Genomic DNA, 13,386 nt, shown 5'->3' with positions numbered 1-13,386 from the left:
CTAGTACATCATTTTTAACCAGAAATACTTCGGATAGTAAAAGTTTCCTCGAGACGTGGCCACCACTAAAAGGAAGGATGTTTTTCTTGATGCTTATGTAGTTTTGTCTTCTTTTTCGTTCTGAATGCAGTAATGTAAAAATGAGAACATTTGTTTTTTCGAACTGATTGCATGTGTGCTGAAGTCTCTAAGCCCTATGATGTTTGTTAACGGTTAAATGGTCTTGTTTTTTTTTAATCCTTTGTTGCTAACGCATAAATTGTCTGTATAGCTTTCTTTTGTCCCCTCTCCTTCTAATCTCCGCCCAGGTGAATGGAATGCCATCTGTGGCACTGTGGGAAAATTGATAAATAAAAATAAATTCACTATACCGGCGCGCATGCGCAAAACTTAAGAGCTCTCGTCAGTGAACCTTGCTAAGGCTTCGCTGCCCGAGTGCCCTACTGTTTTCTCCATGAGAGCCCCCTTGTTAAGAGATATAGCCCCCGCTGCAGAACAATTCAGAGCCAAGGGAGAGGCACAAATCGACTGCGTCAATGGAGTCGGATGGCAATGGCGATAAAGACAGAAAATTCATCAGTGTGTGCTTGTTTTCGTTTGTTGGGTTTAACTACGAAACTGGATCGCAAAACAATAATTGCGTCAGAAAAGGTATAATGCAGATGATCCGTGCTAGCTGGCAATCAATCCGCGACTTACAGTGACTTGAGTAGCCCATTCAAAGCTGCTGAGGTTATGAGAGACGCTGTAGTGGGGAATTCCGGAAATTTCCATCAATAGGGGTTCTTTAACAAGCACTGACATCGCATACCACATAGGCGCCACGCTTTTCGCCTCAATCGAAAAGCGAGCGCTGAGGCCGGGATTAGATCCCGCATCTTTGAGCACGTCGCCCTAATCACGGTGTCATGTGTCATCCCGGCGGAGCATCAGTGTGTGTGTGTGTGTGTGTGTGTGTGTGTGTGTGTGTGTGTGTGTGTGTGTGTGTGTGTGTGTGTGTGTGTGTGTGTGTGTGTGTGTGTGTGTGTGTGTGTGTGTGTGTGTGTGTGTGTGTGTGTGTGTGTGTGTGTGTGTGTGTGTGTGTGTGTGTGTGTGTGTGTGTGTGTGTGTGTGTGTGTGTGTGTGTGTGTGTGTGTGTGTGTGTGTGTGTGTGTGTGTGTGTGTGTGTGTGTGTGTGTGTGTGTGTGTGTGTGTGTGTGTGTGTGTGTGTGTGTGTGTGTGTGTGTGTGTGTGTGTGTGTGTGTGTGTGTGTGTGTGTGTGTGTGTGTGTGTGTGTGTGTGTGTGTGTGTGTGTGTGTGTGTGTGTGTGTGTGTGTGTGTGTGTGTGTGTGTGTGTGTGTGTGTGTGTGTGTGTGTGTGTGTGTGTGTGTGTGTGTGTGTGTGTGTGTGTGTGTGTGTGTGTGTGTGTGTGTGTGTGTGTGTGTGTGTGTGTGTGTGTGTGTGTGTGTGTGTGTGTGTGTGTGTGTGTGTGTGTGTGTGTGTGTGTGTGTGTGTGTGTGTGTGTGTGTGTGTGTGTGTGTGTGTGTGTGTGTGTGTGTGTGTGTGTGTGTGTGTGTGTGTGTGTGTGTGTGTGTGTGTGTGCGTGCGTGCGTGCGTGCGTGCGTGCGTGCGTGCGTGCGTGCGTGCGTGCGTGTCAATAAAAGCGCGTTCAGAAATGAGAGGGGGGGGGGGAACCCGAAAACCCGCTGCGAGCAAGGAGTAGGTTAGTGGCGGTGGAAAACCAGCGAAGAATCCTCAATGAAACAGCCGGTCTAAGACTTTAAATTCAGCCTTATCGGAAATTATTTCAGAATAATGTTGTAATGAGAAAAAATAATTACAGGGGTGCGCTTAACGTTCCTTGGGGGGCGGGAATGCGAAAGCATTGAAAGTTCTCTAACGCTGACTCTCACTAACACCACCACTTTCAGTATCATAATTTGTCACTATCACTGCCTAATCTCATAGAGTAAGATGTTTGCGTATAATGGTGACCTGTATTCTTAGATAGGTTACCAGTCTTATATATATGAACTCATTATCATGACTTCCGTGACTTTAAGGAGTAATATACACTCAGCATTGCTATGACATCATGTTACGTTTAATGATCCCCTGTTGATTGCCTTGTTATCATCAGTTATCATCTTTACCTGAAGCACGAATCTTGTTGTCATACATACTGCCTATGCCACCTATGAGCCAAGAAATAGTTTCACATTATTAAAGTGACCACGGGAACGGTAGGAGAGTGAAGAAAAAAATCATAGATTGGTACTGAATCCGAGCGCTCATCGCAGAAGGAAATGTCCGAAAAAATGCTAAGTCAAACAAAAAGCCGGAATGGAGCTACTGCAAAAGATGAGTAAGTATATTGTAAAGCTCGATTGGTTCGGCGGTAGCCGTTTGCACGAATCTAGTGCGCGACCGACCTCACTTCCGCTTCCCCTCCTGGACCTCCAAAATAGAGGCCGCAATCCTATTTTTTCGTCCATCGCAACTGGCCACATAACTCCCCTTTCCTTCCCGCCGTTGGCAACGTCGCTCCATTGCTTTCAAGTCACATTCACTCACTGTATTGTTTGTTCGCGAAAGAGATAGCGGCTGGAGTGGTTATCTCTACGCGGGCAGTTCAAGCTTAGAGTGCCGGGATTTATGAAAGCAATAAGCGCAGCTTATTTATGCGCCAGCGGTGGTATGTGCCTGGCTTGGGATCTCAAATTTTCTCCGCCTGTTTCTTAACCGTTTTTATTTTTTTGTGTGTGTTCTTTCACTGTTTTTTCTTCTTTCGTTTCGATGCTATCGTTATTTTTATCTTTTGCCATTTCTTTGCGATATTTTACCGTAATCTGAAGGCTTCGAACGGTGTATGTTAAATTTTGTTCCATTATAGCACTTTTTCTTTTGTTGTAATTTAATGAGTTACAACGGTCGTCGATATTTTGGTGCCTAGTCTCCGTGACGCAACGTTATGGAAGTTTCCAATTTTTTTTTTTTTAAGCGGAAGATTGTGGCAACCTTGAAATATTAAAATATGTTGCGGGTGTACGCAAAATTAAATAAACATGGATACAGTTATCCCCTCATGCTGGCATATATTCCGCTTTATAATGCTCCCCTTGTTAAAACCATAAACTTTTGAAAGACAAACTAATAATTGCTTTTAACTCTGCGTGTTCATATTGAAAAAGCGCTCACAATCAAATTCTGTGTACCTAAGAAGTATTCATATATCTCTATACACGTGTGCGCCATACCTTGCGAAAGTTGTTGAAGTGCTAGCCGGATGAAGGCTCTTAATAGGCTCGGTTTGAACCATTTATTCTCACTTGCTGGTTAGAACAGTGCTTCTTAAAAACTAACGATTCCTGTACATACAAGTAAAGCAATAGACCACTGTGCTGGCCGAATGATAGCGTACGCCGGAGAGCAAAACTGTTGTTAAAGTGACTGTGTTAAAGGCGGCTGCGGTGTTTGTTCGGTAAGTACAGTCCGCCAAAAACTCTACGACTTTGGCGGCCGGATTTCTTACGAGGCCTCCTGAGAGACGAAGTCCTTTGGAGGGCCGCATCTCAGGTACGCCTGCTTCTTGTCTTCGATCTGGATCTGCAAAGGCACACTGGGCACATTGTCCAAATACATTACGATACACCTTTCAGAAGGTTTAGTGCGAAAGTTCGGTGCACAATCTCCACTGTTGCGGCGGTCACTTCTTGCATACGCGCTTTCATAGCATGACGTAAATTTAAAAACCCTCACGGATGCTACGTTGCACAATGACTATCAGTCATGGCTCTGGGTAAAATTTTAATAATGCCTAGACCAAACATTTGAACACTTTGTGAGGTGCTGATTAATTGCTGCATTGCATTACAGCGATGAGTAACTGTGATCACTATGAACCACGTGACAATGCATAACGTTTGTACAAAATCTAGACTGTCGACAAGCTGCCGAAAAGTAAAACTCTTAGCGATGTTACGCGTGAGCCATTAATCCTCTCTCGATCTATATCACGCACCATGTATATTCGAGCCGGAGAAAATGCTTGCTTTAAACGGCTGCATTATGCTCACAAACAAGTAAGACATTGTGGTCAACAGAGCGAGCGAAGACAATATCTACGTTTGCACAAATGAATTTCACTCTAAATATGAAAAATATTTGCCTTTTAGCCAACTGCATTGCGCCTTCTGTTCGAAGAACAATTTATAATTGCTCACAGAAACTCAGGGCTGCTCATCGGTGAGGATACGAAAACGTTACGTTCTATTTTGAACCGTTTTGCCATGCTGCATTGAGGAGATGACAATGCGTTTTGTGTGCGCGGACTCTGCGCCTTGAAGCATGTTCAGTTGTAAATTGCACTATCAGGCTACACTGCTTAATAAACTAGAGTCATGATTATGACTATTATGGCTAATATTCCGAGGGCAGAGGGAGTCATGTCGCCCCGTACATTCCAATGCACGTCATTTTACATGCATCGTGGTACCGTACAACGGCATGGTGACGTCTTCCACATTTTGTGCCATCAAAATTTCGTCACATTGACGCCACCATGCGTGTAATCTATATCAGATACCAAGCGTCACCTACCAGAGGTGTGCTTGCGGTGGGAAAAATGCTTTAGCTAATACGCTTCCTGCCGCAGGTTTGCGATTTTCATGATATGCTCGTCGGCAACGATGTCGGTATTTGTGTTAACTAGATGTATAATTTTTTGGCACAAAAATAAATGTTTGCATTTTCAAACGCAGTTATAACAGCTGTTCCGCGTAAGCGTTGCCACCTGAATGCGAAGGAACTTTACGGGGAGAGAAAAGCTAAGGCTTTGGGGTAGGCGCGAGAGCCTTACTGCTCCCATCAGCCAACTCCTTTGCCACGCGTCCACATTCCTTTTAGAAGCCCTCGCCTAATCTCTAATCCCTTAACTTTGTCCAGTATCACCGCACTCCTATGTATTAACAAACCGCTCTATGTAACTACAATATGTGAAAGACCACGAGGCATAGATATATTGACTAACCAAGTCTTACGAACGTGCTTGCTTGGCCTACAAGGTTAGGGTCTGACTCGGAATACAATGGTCCTGGCACATTCCATTCTATCTGTCTCCCGTTTCGAACTGCTGCTGAGTAAGGTGAGAGTGCCGACTGCGACGCAGGAAGCGCGTGATGTGTTGCGCGCCGAGCCGTCATGTGATCCTTCCGGAGTGCGTCGCCGCACCGTGAAGCTATAGGAAGCCGCCGGTCTGGCACGGCCGGTCATGTGAGTACCTCGCGCGGTGGCGTGATTCATTCTGCACACGTGTTCTTGTACCTTGGCCGGGGAACTTGCAGATGCAACTCTGGTGCCGACGACAGCGCCTCTCGCGGTGCCCCGAACATCACGTGGGAACCAAGGCGGATGTAAAATGGTGGCGAAGGCTGGGCCCAAAAACGGTCTCAGCGCGACAGCAGCACAGACACTTTGGGGGGGCCGAAACACTTAGATAATGAAATTCAAAAGCACAAATAAAAACGCTATAAGACAACGTAAATAAATAAATATTTTATTGCCGTGTTTTATAAAATAGGTAAACTATTTCAGCAAAACATTACGCCGCACTTTTAATTTTTTCAACGTTCTTGTCACGCCCCCTTTTGTTGAGTGTGCGGTGCATTTGCAGCTTGACTTTGCAGGCCTTAGTTTCGGCACCCGGCCACAGTGGCCAAGGTGGCCGCGGGAGCTCACGAAGCGGTTTCTTATCGCCAGCTGTCTGCAATAGCGCGCCTGGTAAAGCTTATAAATTTAGCTCGCCAGTCTCGAAATGCCCCTTTTGCGAAGTTTTCGTCGTCCTTTCGCGTCGCTTCTCTGTCACCGTTTTGTAAAATTTGCACCCCGCCGCACCGGTGCGGCAGTTTTCTCGGTTTTGTCGTTTCCTTCGACGTGCGGCCAGTGCGAAGTCTTTTTACGTCTTTGCACGCTTGGCGCTGTTCTTTTGAAGTGCTTTATTTCAAGATGAGCTTGCGGCGTGTTAAGAAACGATGCTCCGTGGCACATTGCGACAGCATGGACAGTACCATCGGTGTCAAGCTACGCCGCTTCCCACTGGACTTTCACAGGTGAGCTCTTGTCAGTGTCATCTGCTACAAGGTGTTTGTTCTAGGTATGCTCCGAATGCTTTCGTTGGGCTGTTCGCTTTTGTTTCTGTAACCAGTTCGTGCGCACGTGGCTTCACTGTTTCGGGGATATTTATGTACTACACTACAGGGCACACACTTTAAGTGCTGCGCTGTGCGAAAGAAGCCCACCATTTGTCTGATTTATGGTGAGTTTCATGCAGCCGGCTATCACCAGCGTTAACTTGATACCGGACTCTCAGGAGCAACCACGCGCATGCCACTGACCGGAAGGCCAATTTAAAACCAATTGTGCTGCCTGACAAGTCTGAGCACAACACTGTTTATTTTTCCAACACCGCGAAGCCAATTTGACCCTCGCAACTGGTAGTATCGAAACTCAGCCACGCGTATATGCGCGGCCTTGAGGGTGCTTTAACTGAATTCACTCAGCAGGAGTTACTGCCTGTCTTGTTATTGCTATTCTGCATATGCATGACCGCGTTACGGTAACTTACAAACGCACTTCATTCTCGTCAATCTTAACCGTAGAAAAGTATAGCTACCCGCATGGCGTGAGGACGAACGTACGTAACCGCACTCTTGGGCGCTGAGAGCTTGGGGCGAGCATTTACTACCATAGTTCATATATAATGGAAGTATATTGTACTGCGGTTAGCATTGACGGGAATAATGACGCATTGGCGTTTGGAGTATGCAGTATTCCTTACGGCGGAATTGTGAATAACGTGCACGTTGCATCACACCCAGGTGCCGAGCGTGGGTGCAGTTCTGCCACAACGTCAGCCTGGAGAAGACACCATGGCAGCTGCGAGGCTTGCGGGTTTGTTCCAAGCACTTCGAACCGTCTGCGCATCTGTCGTCACAAAGGCTGCGACCCGTGTTGATGCGCCTACTTCATGTTTGCCTCAATTGCATCTGTCTTAGCACTGTCTTCTATGCTTTTCAATTTTCTACCTGGCAACGTTCGTGGAACTGCAGGGCTTTTTTCTATCCGCACTGTGACCATTGAGATGAATAGCCAGCTTAAAGAAACTACTGCTTGAGCTGCCTGTGACGCGTATTTTTTGTTGGTGCGCTTTATCACTGTATTTGTTTGGTTGCTGTAATAAGCCATGAATATGAAAACCATACTTGCCGTACACTGCATTGCAAACTGTGCACTTGAGCCTGTGCTTTGTGCATCATACCTTGTACTCAAAAGTACTAGCACCAGCATTTCCACTACGAATCATCCATGATTGCATGCTTAGCCAGCCAAGGTAAGCCAGCGTCTGAAAGTGTTGCTGAATTTCTATGCTGCCTTCTTTGCCAGTCACTTTCATTGGGTGCCGAATTGCACATTAACAAGGCCATAACTAGCAGGAACTCGAGCACATTTGACTGGCAAAGGTTGGTGCGCACTGAAAGGCAACCTTCATGAGATACCGGCTTGAAAATGCGGGTTCTATAAAAAGACCACTTTAAAATTCGCGCTAAAAACATATGTATGCGTGACGTCATTCAACGTCACTCATACGTAGTTGCCCCCCAATATGGCGGTGCCCATGAGCCGCCATTTTTTGGACCAATGGGCGTCTATGGAGCCTTCGCTACCATTGTATATATACCTTGTGGGAACGCCAGCGGGCAGCTCCTCTGCTCCGCCACGGCTTCGGCTTGCAGGATGTGGTTGGCAAGTCTCCTCGTTTGCTTCGGTCGTCTAAAACCGTATTCAGATATCTGACATTTGTGCGTTCGGCTGTGCATCATTCATTACAATAACTTCTAGACACTAAGCTTTGAAATACTTTTTATTTGGTCTGTTTTGCTTGTGCGAGGGTAAAATGCATCGCATTCTTGCATCAAAATAGATTGCTTGTATATTTTTTTAAGTTTTCATAATTAAAATACCATTAGTGGGGCATAAAACTCCTTTAAATAAACTTTATTTTCAACATTGCCGATATCTCACATCCTGATTGAATTGTTATGCGCCCAATACCTGGATAGATGTTAAAAATCATAGGGACCTCTGAGTTTTAAAAGTTCTGTTTTGAAGATGAATCTGCTTCCATTTGTCTGACATCTCGATTAAAGGTATTAGTGTTTTAGTTCAAAATGAGTTGGGGCCCCATGACAGGTCCCCTTGACGAAAGGGAGCTCGTCTTGTGGCACATTTTTGCAAGTGTCAGCATATTAAGAAAGTACACCTGATTAAGCATCTACGCATATGACCACTGGCAGTCCAACTGATTGGATCTAAGGGAAGAAGGCCGGGCAAGAGGCGGACGGATTGCTTTGCAAAAGAACAGAAAAAAAAACACACTTCTTTGTTTTCTTTCTGTTTGCAAAACAATTTCGTGGGCTTTGTTGTTGAACTTGAAATTGCAGCCATGTCGATCTTTTATTATAACGCATGCTTCGGTTATTAAAGGTTACGTGAGAAATATTCATACAGAATTATCCGATCTTTCGTACAAAATTCTAACTTCTGTGATAGCAGCACTCATTAGATGCAAAAGCAACTGTAAGGGAAAAGTTAACTGCATAGGCAGCTTTTATGAATATATCCCTTGCTTAGAATAAAAACGGATGTTCGGGAAAATGCTCGCAGGATTCTTTGAAGAGTGGGAGGCATCCGCCGTCTGCCCCGTCCGTCTTATGACTAGAACTGGGTATGGTCGATATCAATACAATTAGGGCGCATTAAAATGTAACAGATAGTTTTTTTTATAGCAAAACAATCGCAGACTTTTTAAATTTCTGAGAGACCTAAGACTCTTTATATAGTGAAAATGATTAAAACATTTTGTCTTGCCAAATTTACCTGCGGCTGTTTGGGATTTATATTGCGCCAATGGTTTCGAAAGGCTCAACTCTCGCAACTGCTACTAACTTAATAAAAACAAATACGAGCGGGTCGACGCCTACACCGGCTAGACCGCGCTTGGGAAACCGCATCGGAGTGCTGGGCATTCAGCGGCTTCGTTTAAGAAACGCTGAGCAGCAGCGCCGCCGCTGACTTCCGTTCCGCGTCTTTCCCTCACCCTCTACTCCTCACGCAGAATTCAGCGGTCGTGTCGTCGAAGGCTTGTTCGCGACTCCGTGTGGTGTGCGACTGCCGATGCTGCAAGCGCTGCTGGGACTCCGTTCGTGAACGAGACCTGGGCCCCGTGGCACGTTTGTTCTAGGTGTCTACTGCGCGCATAGTGTACGATAATCAACTTTTGGACCTCGCACAACCGCTGAGTGACACTGTTACCGCATCTTCGAGAGAACCTTGCAGGGACTTTCTGTTGAACGTGTCTCCTTACATTGTCGTCTTGGATGACCATGACGTCGCGCATCAAACAAGTTGTGAGCAAGAAAAAGAAGCGGTACCAGGATGAGGATTTTGACTTGGATCTGTCCTACATTAGTAACAATATTATCGCCATGGGCTTCCCAGCTCAGAAGTTAGAAGGGGTTTTTCGCAACCACATGAATGATGTACAGAAGTTTCTTGAAAAGAAGCACCATGGCCACTATAAGATTTACAATCTCTGCTCGAAGCGACACTACGATGCCAAAAAGTTTGAAAACAGAGTGGCGCACTACCCATTCAAAGACCACAACCCGCCTAAAATTGACCTCATCAAGACCTTCTGCGAGGACGTAGAAACGTGGCTGTCTAGCCATCCGGAAAACGTTGCTGTCATCCACTGCAAGGCAGGCAAGGGCCGAACAGGGGTGATGGTGTGCTCCTACTTGGTGCACAGCCGCATGTTCACATCGGCAGGGGATGCTCTGTCCTACTACAGCGTGCGCAGGACGACAGACCTCAAGGGCGTGACAATCCCAAGCCAGCGGCGGTATGTCGAGTACTATGCCAAGCTAGTCAGCATGCACGAGGAGTACAATGCAGAAACATTGGTGCTGTATTCGCTATGTATTGAGCCCATGCCTGTGTTCAACGGGGGGACATGCTCACTGTTCTTTGTGCTGTGGCGGCGTGAGGCCAACATTTTGAAGAAGCTGTACATGTCTCCGGTGCTGGAAGGGCGCAAAGGGAACGCCAGGCCGCTCTGCTTTCAGCTGGAACACACAGTGGCCTTCAAGGGTGACATCAAGGTTGAGGTCTACAACAAGTCCAAAATGATCAAGAGAGAGAAGATGTTCGAGTTTTGGTTCAACACCTTCTTTGTCCCTCGGAGTAGCGCTGGCAGTGGTGTTGGATGCCATGACGCCCATCCACATTCTAATAGTGCCGCCGGGGGAAGAACAGCAGCACCAGCGGAATTCATGGCTAAAAACGAGGGGGAACAGGAGACAAGGACATTGATCTTGTGTAAGAGTAATCTTGACAAGGCATACAAGGACAACAATCATATTAAATTCAGCAAAGACTTCAAGGTATCACTTACATTTGGGCCCCTTGGTCAGCTTGCCCCTTTGTGTGCTATAGGTGAAGACCCCACCAATGGCATTCACGATTCAAGAGCAGAGAGTGACACAACGGACGACAGTGACTGTGACACGCAGGAGGGCCCCCACATATAGTGGGAGCTCCTGCTTTCCCACTCCTCCTGTCAATCACTCACTCACTCTCTCTCACACACACACACACACACACACACAAACACACACACACACACACACACACACACACACACACACACACACACACACACACACACACACACACACACACACACACACACACACACACACACACACACACACACACACACACACACACATTCTGTCTCTCTTCTGCCACAAGATTGCGGATTCTTTCGCACGCACACGCATGTGTAACGGTTGCCGTATGTGTGTACATGTGCTTATTTGTATACGATGAACGTTCGTGTTGTGCCTTCATGTGGAAATATTTGTATTTATTGAAAATACAGCATGTGCACACTATTTCTGCTGATGTCTAGTGTAATATTTCATGGCCCATATTATAGGCAGTTTGACCAGGAGGGACCTTGCTGTGCACTTTTTTCACCAGTGCAGCATTGCTCACAGGTGATTCCCGTGGGTTGAGGTTTGCGTTTGGTTTCGCGTTGTCGCCGTGAAAAGGGTTATGGTGCACGTGGGGTTTTTATAGGGGAGTATTTTATAGGAAGTGTTTCGCGAATTGTAGGCATGATTTTTAGCAGAGGCAGGATGATAGATGAAATGGTCAATGATTGAAGCGGATTCTGTTTCCACGAGGCCTTTGGCAACCCATTTGTTAGGTGTAGTATGGAGGAGTTAAATCTTTTTAGGAAAGTGAATTTAGGCAGCTTAAACTTGTGCGTCAGTATACTTGTTCCCGTAAATATGCACCGTTTTCGCGTGTTAGTCGTTCTAGAATTTGATTTTGCTTTTGCTTTTCCCTTCAAGGTGTAAACACTGCTGTGTAAAGTATAGAGACGGCCTTTTATTTGTACAGACCACGATCGGCTTTGAAGCCGGTCGGGGAGCGAGCGGGCACTTTATTGATATATCTTAAGCCCCTGGAACGCCGCTAACATCGCGTAATGCAGCTTCATCGCGAATAATATTCGAAGCTTTGTATTTGGTGCAAAAATAGTGTGTTATGCAGTTCTGCTCTGTTTAAATGACATCATGCATTTTGCCCTCATGATCTGAGAAGTTTAGTGAAGCTTTTGTATTTTGGCAGCCAGAAAAAAAAAAGCAAGAGATTTTATTTTTGTTAATACTTCCCCGTCGTTTAGGTTGCCTGCGAGTTAGTGCGAACTGGCATCAGTTTAATGTTGGTCAAGGCTTGTGACCAATACAGGGCTCAGAAATACTCAGCCCCCAACTACCTGTCAGCCAGACGGTACCACGAAAACGCGTGAAATGAAGTGCAAGACAAATTACATGAAATTATCCTTTTTTTTTTCCGAGAACAATCACTGAATAGAACGCGCTTCCAGCCCATGTGACGCGCGCCAGCAGCAACACTGTTTCCAGCAGCACTGTTTCCTAACTGAACATGATCTGGTTTACTCTATTTTTTTTTTTCTGTTTCTGTAAATGAGATCTGTTGGGGCTTTACTTTTGTATAATTTGTTCTTATCAGTGAAGCCCATTCCCCTGCTGCAATTCCTTGGTGCTGCAGGGCACATTGTAGATATACAAATAAAATAAAGATGCATACTGTACTCTTCCTTACCATGCAATGCTTACTTTAAGCTATATCATTATTTTGATAAACGATAATACATCTTCAGTTTCTAAAGTGCTTAAGGACTCATTGGTATTGCTTTTAACTTCCTTGTAACAATTGCATCGCACCACTCACGTTTTCGAGCACCTACAAGTGAAAGCATACACGAGTGGCAGTGGAGGAGGTGGTTTCAACACATCTTCCTTATGGTTGCGAAAATATAGTTTATGGAGAGGCTGCTTATACTGTGTATGGGCCCATTGAGTTGTCTTGTGAACAAAGAATTGGTAATAACAGTTCCTATGGCTGTTAGATGTTTATTGGGGCTTCTTGCGCTTACGCTCAGGTGTTTCTGATAGGGAACGTAATGCCGTCGTCTTTGTTTCTCTACAAGCAAATCGCCTTTTGGCTAAAATATGTGTATTGCCCAAGACAAGTAATGTATTAACAATTGGAAATGAATCTTGAATAATTAGCATATTAATATTTGTTGATGAATGCACTAGTAATATTTGGTTGCAGCTTTACAACTGGTGTCTTTCTTACTATCATGCCAGATTTAATCCATGTATCTTTGGAGGGCCTGGTGTGAAACTGAGAAACATTTCTGTTCGCAAATGAGCAAGGTGTTTTTTCTGCGGAGTTAAAAATAACGTAATCTATTCCACAATCATTAGTTCAATCTAATAACTTAGTCGTAAATACTGAAAATATTGATTTCTCGAAGTTTCTTATCCCGTTATATACCAATTGAGAACATAAAGGGCAGTGTAAAACCGAATTAAAATAAGCGTCTAATATTTATTTCTTTGCATAATATAGCATATCCCAGTTACATTCCAAAGGAGGGAAGAAAAAGGACGAACAGAGAAAAAAAATGTAGAAATGGAAAACGATACAAAATTTTTTTGGGGGGAGGGAAGTAACTTTTTTTAAGTGATGTCAGACTCAACCCCCAGCCATCTGATAAGAACGAAGCAAGAGGCCCATCAAGCCTCCATCCCTCCCAACCGCAACAGGAAATAAAAACCTCCAGGGATGGCCAACGCTTCGAACAGTGTTTCCAAGCGACTAGAACAAGCTGATATTATATTGTTAATCGGCAAGCATCACGGTAGTATATGTGTGTGTGTGTGTGTGTGTGTGTGTGTGTGTGTG

At 45.1% G+C, this 13,386-nt stretch overlaps 1 pseudogene; it reads left to right on the top strand.

The window, feature by feature from the left end:
- The first annotated feature begins 9,171 nt into the window (after positions 1-9,171).
- On the top strand, positions 9,172-10,683 carry LOC146191899 (phosphatidylinositol 3,4,5-trisphosphate 3-phosphatase and dual-specificity protein phosphatase PTEN pseudogene; annotated as a pseudogene).
- The last annotated feature ends 2,703 nt before the right edge of the window (positions 10,684-13,386 follow it).

Source organism: Amblyomma maculatum, chromosome 4 (genome assembly GCF_055883805.1).
Source record: "Amblyomma maculatum isolate TAMU_Amacu chromosome 4, ASM5588380v1, whole genome shotgun sequence".
Classification (NCBI taxonomy): Eukaryota; Metazoa; Arthropoda; class Arachnida; order Ixodida; family Ixodidae; genus Amblyomma; species Amblyomma maculatum.
Note: the sequence above shows the minus strand (reverse complement) of the source record. Positions and strands in the feature narration are given on the sequence as shown.